At 46.8% G+C, this 15,870-nt stretch overlaps 1 protein-coding gene and 1 pseudogene across 1 annotated transcript in view; one reads left to right on the forward strand and one right to left on the reverse strand.

Annotated features, from left to right (window-relative positions):
- The window catches only part of LOC149370054 (uncharacterized), a 115,426-nt gene that overhangs the window by 26,846 nt on the left and 72,710 nt on the right, over window positions 1–15,870 (reverse strand). The window lies entirely within an intron of this gene.
- Window positions 2,631–11,634, forward strand: LOC149370055 (uncharacterized; annotated as a pseudogene).

Raw genomic sequence — 15,870 nt, forward strand, 5'->3', positions numbered from 1 at the left:
AATACCTCAAGCTGCATTCACACTTGGGACAAGTACGGCTTCAACCGACTTGTCTCTTCAAAGACAGAATGCTGAGCTGAGAAAGAGGAATAAGGACTTGGCCCAAAAATACAAAAACCTACAGAGACTTCACGAGCAAACAAAGAGAAAACTGCGCAGTCTTGTAAAGAAGTCACAGTCGCCACAACAAGAAATGATAACCTTGAAACAATTACCGTTCCGCAAAGACGACCAGCGAAGGGCTTTGACGGTGCAAACTACGAAGGGCCTTAACTCTTTCCCTACCGCACTCATTGAGCATCGTTAGCCCGCTAACGATTTCATGCCTCGATTTCAGAACCTTCTGCATTGCCAATGACTACACTGCAGATATAACTTGTAGGCAATGAAGCAAAGTTTAATTTCCGATGCAGTTTTCTTTTGTCCCGCGAGGGGGCACTTTCTAACGCGCTGCAAAGAAATGAAGACGCGGACCTGCGCTCATTGCCCACCATGTTGCCCGCAGATGACGCCTTCGCCGCTCGACTTCGGCGCCTTCCGCGTTGCTTACAGGCACGATGCAGAACTGGCTTGTAGCCGGAAAACTGAAGTTTTGTTTCCGATAGTTTTTTTTTGCCCCTACAGAACAGCATTTTTTTTAACGCGCTCCGAAGATGCGGTATCATCAAAGTCGCTAGGCAGCCTCCACGTGCGTGCCACGCGCTCTAAAACATAGCAAATCTCAGGACCCCATTTCGTCTGCGAGTGATTTAACCGATGTCCTGTGCAAACAACGAGCCTGAAAATGTTGCAAGGTGCTGAAGAATCTTCAGTTTTGACATGAGTGATGATGGAAACCAGCCTGAAACACAGGCGACCGCGCTCCGATGCACAATTTAGGGTTTCCAGTTATTGTTTTGTAGCAAGAATACTATTCAAGATAGATATGATTTTTTTCTGCAGATAGTGACCAATAGAGTAACAAACATTTTGCATATTTCAGAAAATTTTTAACATTTTTTTCTTTTTAAATACAAGCGTGTCTTTGCAAGTTTTGTTGAATTTTTTCCCAAAATCTCAACTTTAGCAAAAAAAATTTTTCGTTGCAACATGCAATTTGTTAGTTAAACTAATATGAATAAAAAGCACCTTTATTCAGCTCTGTTTTTCGGTATTGCAATAAATATTGAATGCAATAGTTTTTACAGAAAAAAAAATGCACTAAAACCTTCAAAAATGGTCATTTCCCCCATGGTACGGAAAGAGTTAAGTGGTCTGAGAAGACTATTCGAGAGGCCCTTCAAATAAAGCACGCATGTGGAACAGCAGGCTATGAATTATTAAGATCATTGTCATATCCACTGCCGTGCAATAGGACACTAATACGAAGGCTTCAAAATATTAAATTTTTGCCTGGAGTTCTTCATGAAGCTTTTGATGTCCTGAAATCCAAAGTAGCCACAATGCAAGACACAGAAAAAGACTGTGTGCTCTTCATGGATGAGATGGAAATCTCCCAAGGATTTGACCACGATCGCTCACTTGATTGCTTTTTTGGGAGCACTACATTGCCGGAGTCCGCAACAGATGTTGCCAACCATGCTCTTGTGTTCATGATTGGTGGCGTGAACAGGAGATGGAAACAGGTTATCGCCCATCACTTCACAGGAAGGTCGATAGATGGCACTATTTTGAAGGACATTATGTTCCACTTGATTGAGCTTTGTTTTCAAATCTCGCTTAGAGTGCTTGTTGTCACAAGTGACATGGGAGCTGCCAACCATGCAGTTTGGCGCCTGCTTGGCTTGTCCAACCACAGAAACTCACAGACTGTCCGCTGTATTCCGCACCTGCACCTCCATGGCAGGCAGCTATTCTTTATGGCTGACCCCGCCCACGTCTTGAAGAACATCCGTGCCCAACTGCTCCGAGTGGGAGAATTCACTCTGGGTGAAGAAACTGTTAATGGGACTATGAAATAAATTTATTGAGATTACGTAAAGATAGGCAATCCATCACTCGTCACCCCAGCGCAAGAATTTTTGAGCTAGCATCAATAACAACGAAGTTATAGACGATTAAAAATCACGCTCCTCCTCTCCCCCCTCAACTCGTACGCGCGGGGCACCATAAAAAAAATAAAGAAAACAGCTCCGGGACTGGGCTCCGCCCATGAATACGTCATTCGCTGACATTCGGTTTACGACTTCCGGTGGTCGCACTCCCGAGGAGCAGCGTGCGTCGGCAGCGTCTCTCCGGTCTCTGCGCTTTCTTGGCTCCCGAACTCGCGACAGAAAGAGGCGGCAGAGGTAAATTGAAACCATACGCGCGAAGGCAATGCCTAGCTGGCTCGCGCTTGCCCGAGGGGGTCACGCGGCGGCTCGAGCAGACGATTTTCACCGCTACCGGAAGTGTGCCCGTGACATCGTAGCTGCCGCGGCTCGAGCGAATGACAGCGTGTGGTGGCCTGCCGACGTCATGGGACTAGTGATGTCTGTTTTCCCGACTTTGGTTCCAAAATGGCTCCCTACGAAGACACCAAACGGCCCGCGAATTTTAAAAACACGATTTTTAAAAATTCATTATAAATTGCCGCCTCAGTTCCAAAGACTCATATTGGTGTCAATGCTTCTGAGCATCACTTCTAACATTTACAAGCGGCTTTTAATTCTTTGCATGGTCCCTTTAAGGAGCAAAGCCTTCCTTCTGGCACTGTCAAGGTGGAGCATGTTGAAGCAGTGTTGAAGTACGACTGTCAAAGTGAGCTGAAGATTGTGAATAGGCTGTCGGAAATCCACATCAGCAGTGGACATTTCACTACTCTGAAAGTGAACATTGCTGTGCAATTGTTCCGTGAGGATCCTGCTCCTATCCAATATTTGATCCAACAAAATATTTTGCCCCGCAAAGCAGAGGCTACAGCGTGGTTCTTAAACCTCGTGAGCAGGTGGTACATCCTTATGTCGGCCAGACATCCGGTTGTTGCTCTGAGCGATATAGATCCTTCAAAGCATAAAGAGGCAATTGCACTTTTGGAACTGACGAGCAGCACTTTCCGTCAAATGAAAATGGGAGCAACGGCACATTGGAAGCCTTTACAAGCTGGCCTTTTGGTATCGACCACTGTTGCTCTCAGCCTGTCGCAAGACCTCTTGGACAACCAAAGCTACAAGTATGTGCTTCTTGGTCGGCTCATACAAGATTGTTTCGAAAACATATTCTCTGTGTTGAGACTCAAGAAGCCGGTCCCTAGTGTATACAACGTTAAGTGTCCACTGAAGCTGATTTGTGTTGGATAGTTCATACACACACCTACAAATTCTAGCTACGAGGTTGATGACAGCTTGCATCTAGCTGACCTCCTTGACCCAACTATCCAGAGACATGAAGGACAAAACCAAGAGCCTGAAGAGCTGGAAAACCTGTTTGTGTGTGCTCTCACAGAAGCAGAATGTGACATCCTTGCTTGTCTGGGAGGATTCCTGGTCAAGTCTGTCATGAAGTCCATTGGTAACTGTAGGGACTGCAAAAATGCCCTTGTTGGATGCTAAAGCTTAAATAGTACGTGAAAAATTCTGAGAACCTCATTTATCCAACGCAAGCAGTGATTAATGTCCTTATAGAATGTGAGGAGCAGTTTAAGACTTTTGCAGATATGAAGGAAAAGTATGTAACAGCTGCATCTTATCAGCACTTACACATGAGGCAGAAAACTGGAGGGTTACTAAAAGGGTTCAAACTCAAACGTAGGACGACGCAGAGAGTGAGTTAACGTGAGTTAACGACATCTTAGTTGAAATTAAGATGCAGAAATGAGCATGGGCAGAGTATGTATTCGGAAGGCAAGGTAACCGTTGGTAATTGAGGGTAGCAGACTGACTTCCAATAGGCAAGCACAGAAGGGGCGGCACGAAGTTGGGTGGGCGGATGTGAGTAACAGGTTTGCGGGTTTACATGGCTGCAGCTAGCACAGGACCAGGTTAATTGGAAAAATATGGGAGAGGCCGTTGCCCTCCAGTAGGCATTGTCAGGCTGGTGATGATAATGATGCTACCCGCACCGCGTCCTTCATGCGCTAGGGATTTAACTCGCCTAAGCACCGCCGTAAATTGCTGCTTATTTGCAAACATTTTCTTTGCAATCTTCATGTAAAGAGATCAAAAAGCGTTGCAATTGAATTTGTATTCAGTTCATCCCAAGTATCAGCGAGGAGAAACCTTTATAACGTTGTAGCATGCCGCTGAGTACAGATTGCAACTCCGAAGGCGGTTATGACATCGCAGTGAATTAGACTGCGAATCGAATGCAGTCAGCTCGCCTTATGATTTCCAGCGGAGTAGAAGTCATTTACTTGAGCCATTAAAACAGGTTCCAATATCTGAGGGTGCTTGGTATCACCCCTACAATCATGACAGCACTGTTTCCTCTGGAAACGGGCACCAAATGACGAATTATTCTCTTCTTATCGCTGCGCGACAGAGGGTCCGTGTATCAGTTGTGCATTATACCTCTTTTGGCTCGAAGCGTAAGCATGACGCTGAAAGTCCCCGCTTTGTTTCCTATAGTAGGAAACCGTACATACGTCGTCATCTGCAGTTCGCAGTTGTATGAAACATTCTTATCGCAGTGCGATAAAAGGGCTATATTTGTTCGGTAGTGCTTCATTCCCTTCTTTGCTCACGACTGAAGCACAATGCCAAGAGTACCAGAAGAAAAAAGAAGACTGATCGTAGATTTGTCTTTAAGGGGATATTCTCAGCGCGCTATTGCTGCTATGACAAACAATCATCTTGTAACGGTCAACCGCACCATTCAAGCATACAGAGACGAACAACGCATTGAGGATGCCCCTCGACAGCCCCGTCACCGGGTGACTACCCCTGACCAAGACTTGCAGATTGTAGCAGCCGTGGCAGACTAGCCGACAAGTTCAGTCCAGGAAGTGAGGGCTGAGCTCGGACTTAAAGCATCGGCCACAACCGTCAAGCTACGCCTCTATGAGGCAGGACTCAGAAGCACAACGGCCGCTAGAAAGCCACTCCTGCGAGCGGAAAACAAGGCAAAGCGGCTTCAGTTCGCTCAAGAGCATGCTGACTGGTCTGTGGATGACTGGAAACATGTGGTATTCACCGACGAGACCACATTCACGACACGATGGGATCAAACATCACGAGTATGGTGTCCCGTCAACATGCGGTACGTTTTGCCATGGTCGTAAGTTTGTGTGAGAGTAATCTGCATGTGAACTTTAGTCGCTACATTTTGCAGCATCAGTTAGCTGTGATGTTACTTTGTTGTAGTTAGATGTTGTAGTCGAGATCGAGAAGGAAGATGCAACTTTGTGGTTAGCTGCTATGATCAGCGGGCGGTAGTTGGCGAAAGATCTCCGTCATATAGTTTAAAAATAAAACAAAGTTATTTTAATGTGGTAGCATTAAAGGTTACGTACTCGGGAAAAAGTGGCGTCCGGCCGTGTCACGAAAATTCCTGATTGGTGAAAAGGTCGCTTGATCTAGTGCCTTCATCACAAGATTCCTGATTCGCAACTTTCACAGACGGTAGCGACGCCATGCGGCAACCGTCGTAACCCTCCATCAGGGGATGCCCGCGGCGTCCGCGGCCAGTTGGCATCGGTGGTGTGGTGCATTTGAGTTGTGTTTGGCTTCAGATCATTTTTACGGCGGCTTTTCTCACCTCACGCAGTGGCATTCTTTTGGCACATTATTTGCTCACTATGAGCAAGAAGTTCAAAAGTAATAAAATGTGCTGTGTGCCGCAGTGCACGAAGCGTGCAGTCAAAGGCGAGGTAAGCCTGCACTCGTTTCCCTGTGACGATCGAGCGAAAAAGGAGTGGACAGTGAAACTTCGCATCCGGAAGCCTGTCACGAAAACGATGATGGTGTGCAGCGCGCACTTCGTGCCCGAGGATTTTTTCCGGGGTACAACTGGTAAGTGAATATTTTGTCTTTCCGTTGTACTTGCGTCTCTTCACGAGGGACACATGCCAGCACAACTTATTATTCTTTGTTCGGCGATAGATTGACTGGGGAACATTTTTCTTGTGGGGAGCCTTGTATAGCTCTCTTTTACTGTCTGATCAACATCAATGTTCGCGCTGCCAGCTCTGATAAAACGGCAGACCACCTCCAAGTCGCGGTTAGCATTCATGCGTTGGAATCGTTCTGGGCTTCCTGCCAGAAAAAGCACGCTTATTTATTTATTATTTATTTATTAATACTGCAATCCCAGGAAGGGATTTTCGCAGGGTGAGCATACAGAAAATAGGTAAGTACAAATATTAAGAAAAAAAAGTACAAAGGCCACAAATTAATAATAAGCAACAAAAACACAACAGCAAAAATGAAAGGCTCAATGACGTAACACAGCAAAAAAGTACAATAAGGTACGCTGCCTACAAGCAGGCCTTAGTGGAGTGCCAGGATAAATTTTGACCACTTCACATTTTTAACACCCACTAAAATATCTCTTCGCTAGAGTTTTTCTGCATTTGGCCTGTATCAAAATGCAGCCGCAGTGACCGGCGTCAAATCCATCAACTTTTGTACGGCACTCGAGCGTCAAAGCTACGGAGCTGGGACAAATTTTTTTATTGTACCACTAGACTGTAGAGTTATTACGAAGATCATTGAGTTTTGGGAGGCCTTTTACCGCGATGCTTGCCGAGGCGGAATACAAAAAGTGAGGGGGAGGACAAACGCGTGTAGTGATGTCCAACAATTGCTGACTTGCTTTGCAGGAATGGACTAGCTATGCAAGTGTGAGCATGTTTCCCAGTATGATTTCCATTTAATCTTTGCAGCTTCATAGCGAAATAGCGGCTACGTCTATGCGACTGATTAGGCATATTTTGTTAATTACCGATTTAATTATTCACTTTGCGCTGCACCTTGCAGTCACAATCTTGAAAACTACTTATGAAGTGCAGTATAGCTCTTGAATATTCATGAAGCAATTCCCTATTTTTTCTGCCCCTTGCTCTACAGTGTCATTCAGCATGCATCAGAACTGGGCGCACATGAATATCTGAAAACCTATTCCACTTAGACAGCTTCTGTAAATTGGATTAGGATTCAATGAATGCAGTTTTCAAGAGTGTGATTACATTATGCCGCACGAAAATGATTAAGAACATAATTGTTAAATCTTAGCTACTTAGATACATAGCCATGACCATTATCTAGCTCTTGTTGAGCCCAAAACGCACTCAGTGATGGCAGCATTCATGTGACCATTGCCATCATTTTTTTTGTGAAGCTGTGAAGATTAAAAGGAGCCACAGTGTATATACTTATTTACTTATCAAGACTGTCTAAGGTACAATCGCAACCCTGTAGTAGTAATTCTTGGCACTAAAAAAATCTGTCAGACTTGCTCATTGCAACTAAGCACAGATTTATGGTATGTTTGAAGTTGAAAAAAAAATGTAATTCCTTTTCTTACTTTCCCCTCATTAGATTTAATTGATCATTGTTATGTGTCCCTGTTGACTGCATAAAGAATGTGTTCCTCCAAATGACTTCATGAGAAATATGTTACTAACAACGTGATCTCATATTGTCAAGCACCAGAAGTTTGGAGACCAGCCCGGAATGCTCTCGCCCTCTCAGTATGCCTTCTAGGAAGCTCCAGTGGACCGACACCCGGGGCTCGGACTCCGGAAGGGAAGGCAGACCACCGTTGAACGGTGGCCACCATCAAGGCGCGCCACCCGGCCGGCGGCAGGAGCCACGGTGGCCCCCACCGCCAGTCTAACCGCGCGCCTAACCACTGGAGAGAACCTCCCAGTGGTGCAGGCCAACGCAAGAGGGCCAGGGACGATCAAGCGCAGGGCCCCCCTCAGCACCCAGCCGGCGCTCCAGCCGCCGAGCAGCCGCAACCCAAGCAGCCCAGGGTCCTGCGGCACGTGGCCACCTGGACCACGGTCGTCAACGGAGCGGCCGTCTCTTACTGCGCGCGGTCCAGGTGGCGGGACCAGGCGCAGCCCCTTCGTGGCGGTGACCTCCAGGAAGTGCCGCTGACTTTCCGCGGCCTGACCCTGGAGGAGAGGGACCAGGAGCCACCGGCCGTGTACAATGACGAGGAGCGGGCCAGCCTGTATTCCCTCTGCGGCACACTTGTTGTGCACCGGCTCCGTCACGAGGCCGGTGCGCTGCATAGAGCGCGCAGGGAGGCGGCGGAGAAGCGCTTGGCGGCTGCAGCACCTTCCCCCGCTGCGCCACTGCAGAGGGGCAGCCCGGAGGAGGTGGCCCTCCGCATCCTCCAGTCCAGCCGCCCAGACATGCTGTCCCCGGCGGCCGAGGAGCTTTGCAGGGCGCTCCCGGCAGGGCCCCCCGTGGAGCCAGGCGCCTCGCTCCCCCAGGCGGCTGGTGAGGAGCCCATCCATCTAGCGGTGAGCGGCCCCCCGGCGAGCTCCCCTCCCCCCTTCGACGACACCATGGACGCCGACCCGGACCCGGAGGTCATCGAACGCCTACTGGCGGACCCTGGGATGGACGTTTGAGTGGGGGGGAGATGTAGGGTCCGCTCACGGGCAGCTCAAATCCCGCGCCGCTCACCGCGGGTAGCCTCGAACCCTTCTTCCCGAGTGGTGGGGCGGGGGGAGCGAGGCTAGGCGAGGAAGCCTTCTTAAGGCGCGACCGCCAAGGCTGGCTCTCTTTTTGGACCAGCGCTTTTGGACACCTGCCCTGCCCGAGGACAACCTGCCCAACGACGCCCGACCCCCCTGCAATGCGAGATAAAACCTTCTTTGTACAAAGACCTGCCTCGAGTCACTCCCTGTGCGTCCCCACGCAGAGGAATCGCCCACAACTTCTTTTGTTTATTTGGATGCCTTTTTTTCTAGTGATCTCAAGCAAGGTGTTATTATAATTCCTCCGTTATTTTCTTCTTTCCACAGTTCCATTTGACAAAAGGAGTTATAATGGCACATGTGCTAAAAAAATATTTAAAAATAAAAAGCAACTTTGGTTGTTAAGGACACGGCACAGGCAATATGGGGACACGATGTCCTCATAAAAAGGAGTGCCACCGGGACGGCTTGTTCCAGGAAGAGAGCATTGGGAAAGCTGCCAAAACAGCCCCTGACGCCTGAGGAATTTCTTGTTGTGTGAGGCACAGCTGGCATGAATACTTTCTGTTGCCTGTAGTGTTGCATGCCATAAGTTATCTTTTCGCAGCATGGCAGCATGAAAAAAATACATTAGCAGGATTCACGCTTTTGGCATAGCATGTTGCCAAAGATAATATATATATTAGATGAACACAGGTGTCCTTGTACTTAGTATTATTGGAATTACAAAAATCGTATACCTCTTTACCCCAAGCCCTGCATTTAGATAAATTTGAATGGGTTGCATTACAGGCTGCTGTGTTCCTAGAGTATTCTGGTGCACATAACTGCACTTCGGCAGATGGAATACAGGACACTTGGCAAGCCATGTGCATTTCTGTCAGTGTTGTAGCTTTTGTGCTAAGCGGTTGCGTTCACAGCAGTGCATTGATGTAGTTAAGTGAACGCGTACGCCTAATTCAGAACTACTGTTATAGGGCCTGAAACAAGGCCTAGCTTTTCTGGAGAGAGAAGTGCTGGTGAACGACCGTCATACACAGATCAAGTGCTTTCTCCGAACCAACAAAGCTTCAATCACCGACGAGGCACATGGCAGAAAGTATCAGCAGCTGCAGGTTTACAGTGGTTGATAAAATGTTATTTTCAGTGTATTTACGGAATATATTACCTAAGTTCCATTTATTTCTAACATGCATTTTAAGCGTCACCAAGAAGCTGCACACAGCTGCGAAACAAAACAACTGCAAGGAACTTGTACCCTAGATTAAGGCTGTGTGCAAAGATCCGTATTGAGCGGCAACATCCAGTGCAGGCCAAGCACAACTTATGGTGCCCAAATGACTGCCACTTCTCAATCACATAAGGGAAATCCACACACAAAACCAGGCATCATTCCCCATGTGCTGGCATGGTGACATGAACCAAAGCGGTGGCTCAGGGAAGGTATATTACATTTTGTAATGAAAATACACCAAAGGCCCTACCGAAGCATAATTAGACACATCTAATTGGCTGGTCAGCCATCGCGATCTAGAGCTTGGCTTCATCTGCGGAAGACAGGATGGTGGCCAACCTCTTCGGCGTCAGCCATTCCTCTGTGAACATAATATTCCCCGAGTGTTGCCAAGTTGTTCGAATTAGCAGAACATATGAGGCAGTTTGCAGCGCTTGCTGGGTTCCCCCAAGGTGTGGGATTTCTTGATGGTTGTCATATATATAGAAGTGTGCCTACCAATAGAGCAAGCGTGTAGCTACTACAATTATAAGGGGTGGTATAGACCGTTTTCGGCGCGAAGAGGAAAACAGCCTCGAACCGGTGCGCGCGCGCCGCCGCTTCTCCTCCTCCTCTCCTCATGGTATGCGCGGGCGGCGGGGTACGCGTTGAGTGACGTTCGTGTCCCGCTGTCTTTTGCACGAGAAAACAGTTTTTACGTGCTTTGACGCTGAGTGTGAACATGAATCGTGAGCCGAGGTCATCAGGATACCACTGCGCTGTTTTTCGCTGCACCAACAACTATCGCAAGCGGAAAAAACTAGCCGCAGAGACATGTGCATAGCGTCAACAGCCGCGGCATCAGTGCGGCTGCGACCTGTTCCATTTGCATCGCTTTCCGTCAGATGAAGACGAGCGATGTATTTGGCTGGCTAGCGCTAACAAAGAGGATTTTGTGCCTCCTTCATGTCACATACTTTCTTCTCTAGCAAATAAAAATATGTGGCATCCGGACGTTTGGCCACTTCAGTCAGTGACACTTGGATGCCTCTAAAGCTTGTGACCTGCAGACAAGTATGAAGGTCACAAAATCAGAGCAATGGAAGTAGATAGCTCAGATAAGCAGAAAAAAGACCTCTCCAAAGTTTTTGTTACATGCTAAATATGACAGCAAATGATACGCGATATTACAGCACTGCCGAGTAAGCAATGTTGTTGCATCAGTGATGCAACAACCGGGCCTTGGCAGAAGCAAAAGAGCGTGCCGACTGCATCAGTCGTCAAGATACCAAAGTCTGCAAAACTTGTGTGAAGACGCGTAGCGTGCTTAACGACGACCGCAAACGCACTTGCTCACCAAAGCACAACCGAGCTGCGGGTGGCGTGGCGAATTTCTACTGCCGCGTGGCAAATACCCAAGCAACCTCTCGTCTAACTTTCCCTGTTTAGTGCGGACATTTATTTAGGGCCGCAACACTTTTCTTTAGACGAGTGAAGAGGGGACACGTACGCGTATTCTAAGCTTATGAGCACTAGACCAACTGAGAGTTTATTGAAACATGTTTAATTCACAAACAATTCTTCAGAGTTCCATGGAGCCATAGACTTCCCATGGAGCCAAGCAATGAAAAGTAGCCAAGTGGCTGAAAGTGGCAAGGCTGCTGAGGTTGCCCCAGCAACCTACACGACCAACAAGACAATGCGCTGGTGCTGGCCACCTCCTCCGAAGAAACCACTCTTCCTGCTCTATAGCCAGCTGGTTACCACCAATGCAAGGCCATGCCTGCCCAAAAAGAATCTCTCTGCTTGCCACAGACCCGAGTGCTCGTCTTCAGGCTGTAGCAGCGGATAACAAATGCAAACGAAAGGAACGTTTCCTAGGAAAAGTGGAACATGAGCTGCACATGAAGAATGCAGTGGAGCTGCATGCACTTCACAGTGCTAATGAAAACGCTGAACTGCAACTTTTGCAGCTCAAAATTGCTGCATTGAAGACAGAGCTCAAGAAACAGCGAAAATATACAGATTGTTCCTTGAAGCAGCAAGTCATGTTCAGACTACCAAATTTTGTGTGAAGTGGTGCCGAATGATGCTTCCTCTGGCTCTGAAGCCACTTTGCGAGTCCACAGGCAGTGGTTGCCGCTGTGGTTGTGGCTGCTAAAAGTTGCATGTGTTCGTGTGCAACAGAGCAGGAGGCATTTTCTCCATAGCTCGATGGCGGCCAAAATTATACAGTGCAGCACAAACCACGCTGCACTGCACAACGGCCTTCTAGGCATGCAGCTTAAGCATGTGCTACCACTGCAGGTTAAAAAAGAATCATATTTCGCCCTTGTTCATTTCCATCTTGTATACTGCAACATGGTGTGGGGTACCTGCAATAAAACCAATTCATATAGATTGTTTTCACTTCAGAAAAGAGCTCTACGTTATTACATTCCAGCCTAGCCGCCGAAACAAATCTTTTCTAAACATTTCATGTTCATAATTCCTACAGTTTGAGTTCAAGCATAGTTTCAGTTCTTTCCAAAATGCTTATTATTCAGGAAAAGTTAATACAAGACCTAACTATGGAAACAAACTATAGATAACCAAACTCTAACCTTGTGCAATGCCTATTTGTCTTTTGAAGATTCTTTTTCCTCCTGTATAAACTTCAGCTCACTCTGTATGCTTGGTTGTCTGTGCCTTGTATCCTTTTCTATCTGAATGTGCATATCATGAAAGTTTTTGTTCACTACTAATTGCTGCTCAGCATAGTTTGCACTGTTTATCATTATTCTCTATTTCTAGTGTGATAATTTTGTTGACTGTTTTGAAAGTGCATTTTTTTTTCGTCTGTTCGGCCACCGTTGTTCAAGATGTATCATTCAGGGTGTAGGCCTCGTCAGGAGGCATGCTTCGTCTTCCCCTTTAGCCTCACCTCGAAGGCATATATTGTATATGGCCAAACACTACTACTAAAACTACTTTCATCTGCATAATGTTCTTGTCTGAATGTGTTTTTTTTTTTCAATCATTCTCATTCTTCATACAAATTCAAAGCGCCTCTGCGTTCTTTCGTCCTCCGCAGACTGAAGACAGGCCTCTAGCTCTGTGGACAACGCCTGCTCCACAGCAGCACTCTACCATCTTGCCTGCCACCAGTTGAGCAAAAAATCGTGAAGCTCGTTCTAACCACCTCGTGGTTTGGGAAACAAAAGCCACACATGGCTCTATTCCAAGGTGCATTTGTTGATACCATGAACCATTTCAGTAATGAGGGTTTCACTCTAGCATATCAAGGAAAAAATAAGGGTTTCACTCTAGTGCACCAAGGAAAAAGTAAGATTCTGCGCTATTGATACAATTGCGCGGGCACCAATGCAGGGGGTTACCCAATTTATATGGGTATTTCAGCTGCACTTGGTGCCTCCAAGAAGAGGAATAGGCCGAGGGCTCAATGCGATGCCTTCTACTGTGTTGATCCTGTTGAATGGACGGAAAAGCAAACGCTAATTGACATGGAGGCTGCAGAAACAGAACAAAAGCCTATCCATGCTGTAAAAACAGTATCTCCTTTGATAGCTCTGCTATACTTTGACATAGAGTCAAGTTTTGTTCCCGACTACATGCACTGCATTCTGCTTGCCAATAGTCAGTTTTTAGACATAAGGCTTTAATCATCTAATTGCTAGCATTCGATCAGCCTTGAGCAAAAGAGAATTGACCAAAGGTTAATGGCTACACAGCCTCCAAAACTAGTCAGACATATGCAGAGATCGACCAAAGAGCGCAGATGGTGGAAAGCCAAAGAACTTAAAAAGTGGATACTGTTCTACGGCATCCCAGTGCTTGACGGCATTCTCTCGAAAACATATCTGCAACACTGGGCATGCTTATACGAAGCCCTTCATATCATGCTGGAATGCAACACTGAGGCCTCTGAACTTGACTTCGCACAGGAGCTTCTCATAGAGTTCCACATACGTGCTGAAATTCTATATGGGGAAGAATTTATGACGCATAATAAGCACCAGCTCATACACATTGTGAAGAGTGTTCGGCACTGGGGGCCATTGTGGGCCCACTCAGCCTTCCGTTTTGAGTCAGGGAATAGCAGCCTAAATGAGGTTGTGAAGGCAGCAAATGGAACTCATGAAATGACGGATGTAGCTCAACAACTGACCCCACTTGCTATTGACCAACAGGCAGCGCAGTTTTGCTCGTCTCTTGATGCACCAGTTACCAAAAAGAGTTGCTTGCTCCAATGACGGCATCGGAAATGGGCTGAATATGAACAACCAGGCCCTCAAGTAAGGGCTGAATCCAATGTACCTGCAAATTCTAAGCAATATGCTACAATGCTCATGAAGGGATCGGTTTTGACTATCAGGGGGTATGCAGCAAATAAGCGAAAAAATAATTCTGTTCTTCAGTTGAACGATGGCTCATTTGCCATACTTGAAAAACTGGTTTGTCGTAGTGATACCAGAACTGATGTCCTCCTCAAGCGACTCAAGTGCAGTCCAATAAAATATTCAATAGTAACTTTGAGACACCTTCTGAAGGTTGTGGCAGGAAAACCGGGTGTGCTTGTTCTATCAAATATTGAGAGTTTGTGTACTCATGGAACTTCACAAAACAGTTGCTACAGTTCCAAGCTCATTCACATTTTAAGAAAAGTTGAGATGTTTTACTGGAAAAAAAAAAATCAAATTTTGGTGTTGAACGTCCCAAAGAGACTAAGGCTGTGAGAGACATTGAGGCTAACCCCCGTATTGTTAAATAGACCTTCCCTTGAAATTTCACTCGAGTTGCTCGTTAAAGCCCTTTTCATGCTTCTTAAACCTTCATCCACTCCTAGCGGCCCTCGAACAGAGGAAACCCTCCATGCTTTCCTCCAAAATCTCGAGACGGCTTAACTGCTACCTTGAACACCTCCTCAACCGAAGCGTCCCTCCTCGACTGTGTTGTCAACATGGCAGCCGGGAATACGTACTACGTGTGGACGAACTGTTCCACGACGACACCGATGATAGGGAACCTGCAATTGCGCCACAATGGACGTTGAGGGATAGGATAAGCCCGCTGGAGCACTCCAACAATGGGCAGTTCCTATCCCGGACCCAGTTTTATAAGGACACCGTGCGAGAGTTTCTCAAGTGCCTGCCCATGGAGAAAAGCGTTAGCAAACGCGATCACGCACTACTACCGACGCTGCAGCAGGCCACTGCACTTCAGTTTTATGGAAGCGGAAAGTTTCAGGTAGTCACTGGTGACTTAGTAAACGCTTCACGACCGACAGTGTGCCATGCAGTGGAATCAGCGTCCACACTAATCGCGGCACACCTGTTCCCTTGAACTATGACGTTCCACATCACTGCGGCCGTGTTTCAAGCGGACGTCACTGACTTTTACTACCTTGGCCGATTCCCTGGGGTGACTAGGTACCACATCAGAATCAAGTCGCCTGGCGGGAAGCTCGGAGAGGTGTACCACAACCGGAAAGGCTACTTTTCAATCAATGTGCAGGTGAGCCTATTTTTTCTTTTTTCAAAACTTTATCGCAGTCTAGGCGGCATATTGTACTAACGCGTGTTGATATTTAGAACAGATATGAGGGACACATTCCTTTTTGGAAAATCTTTTTCAAAAACATATATTGTAGCTATGCTTTCTACAGTACCCTTGGGCTAATGCTAAAGCTATCAAACATGATAAAATGCTCTTTCCTTGGCACTCGAGGCATTCTTGAGGAAGTGTTTCCACCTTTAGCATCAAAAGTGGCAACATTCAAGTCTGAAGAGTGTTATGCAGTCTTAATGTTGGATAAAATCACACTGACACCTGGTTTGCTATGATATTACAACACGCTCTGTCATCAGTCAGGCTTCGACGACAACAAATGCGGTTTACATACCAGATAGTGTAGTTAGTTCTCTTGCAGCTAAAATCAATGTAGTAATGAGCACTGACATGCAGTTCTCGTCAGAGGCCCGGAAAAAATAGTTCCCAGAATAGCTCCCGGCACTTAAGAACTACATTCCAGACAAGCAGTCACTTTGCACACCATTCCAAAATGTGATGCGCCTCATAGATTGTGTAG

The sequence above is a fragment of the Amblyomma mixtum genome, chromosome 1 (genome assembly GCF_055824585.1).
Source record: "Amblyomma mixtum isolate Tamu chromosome 1, ASM5582458v1, whole genome shotgun sequence".
Lineage (NCBI taxonomy): Eukaryota > Metazoa > Arthropoda > Arachnida > Ixodida > Ixodidae > Amblyomma > Amblyomma mixtum.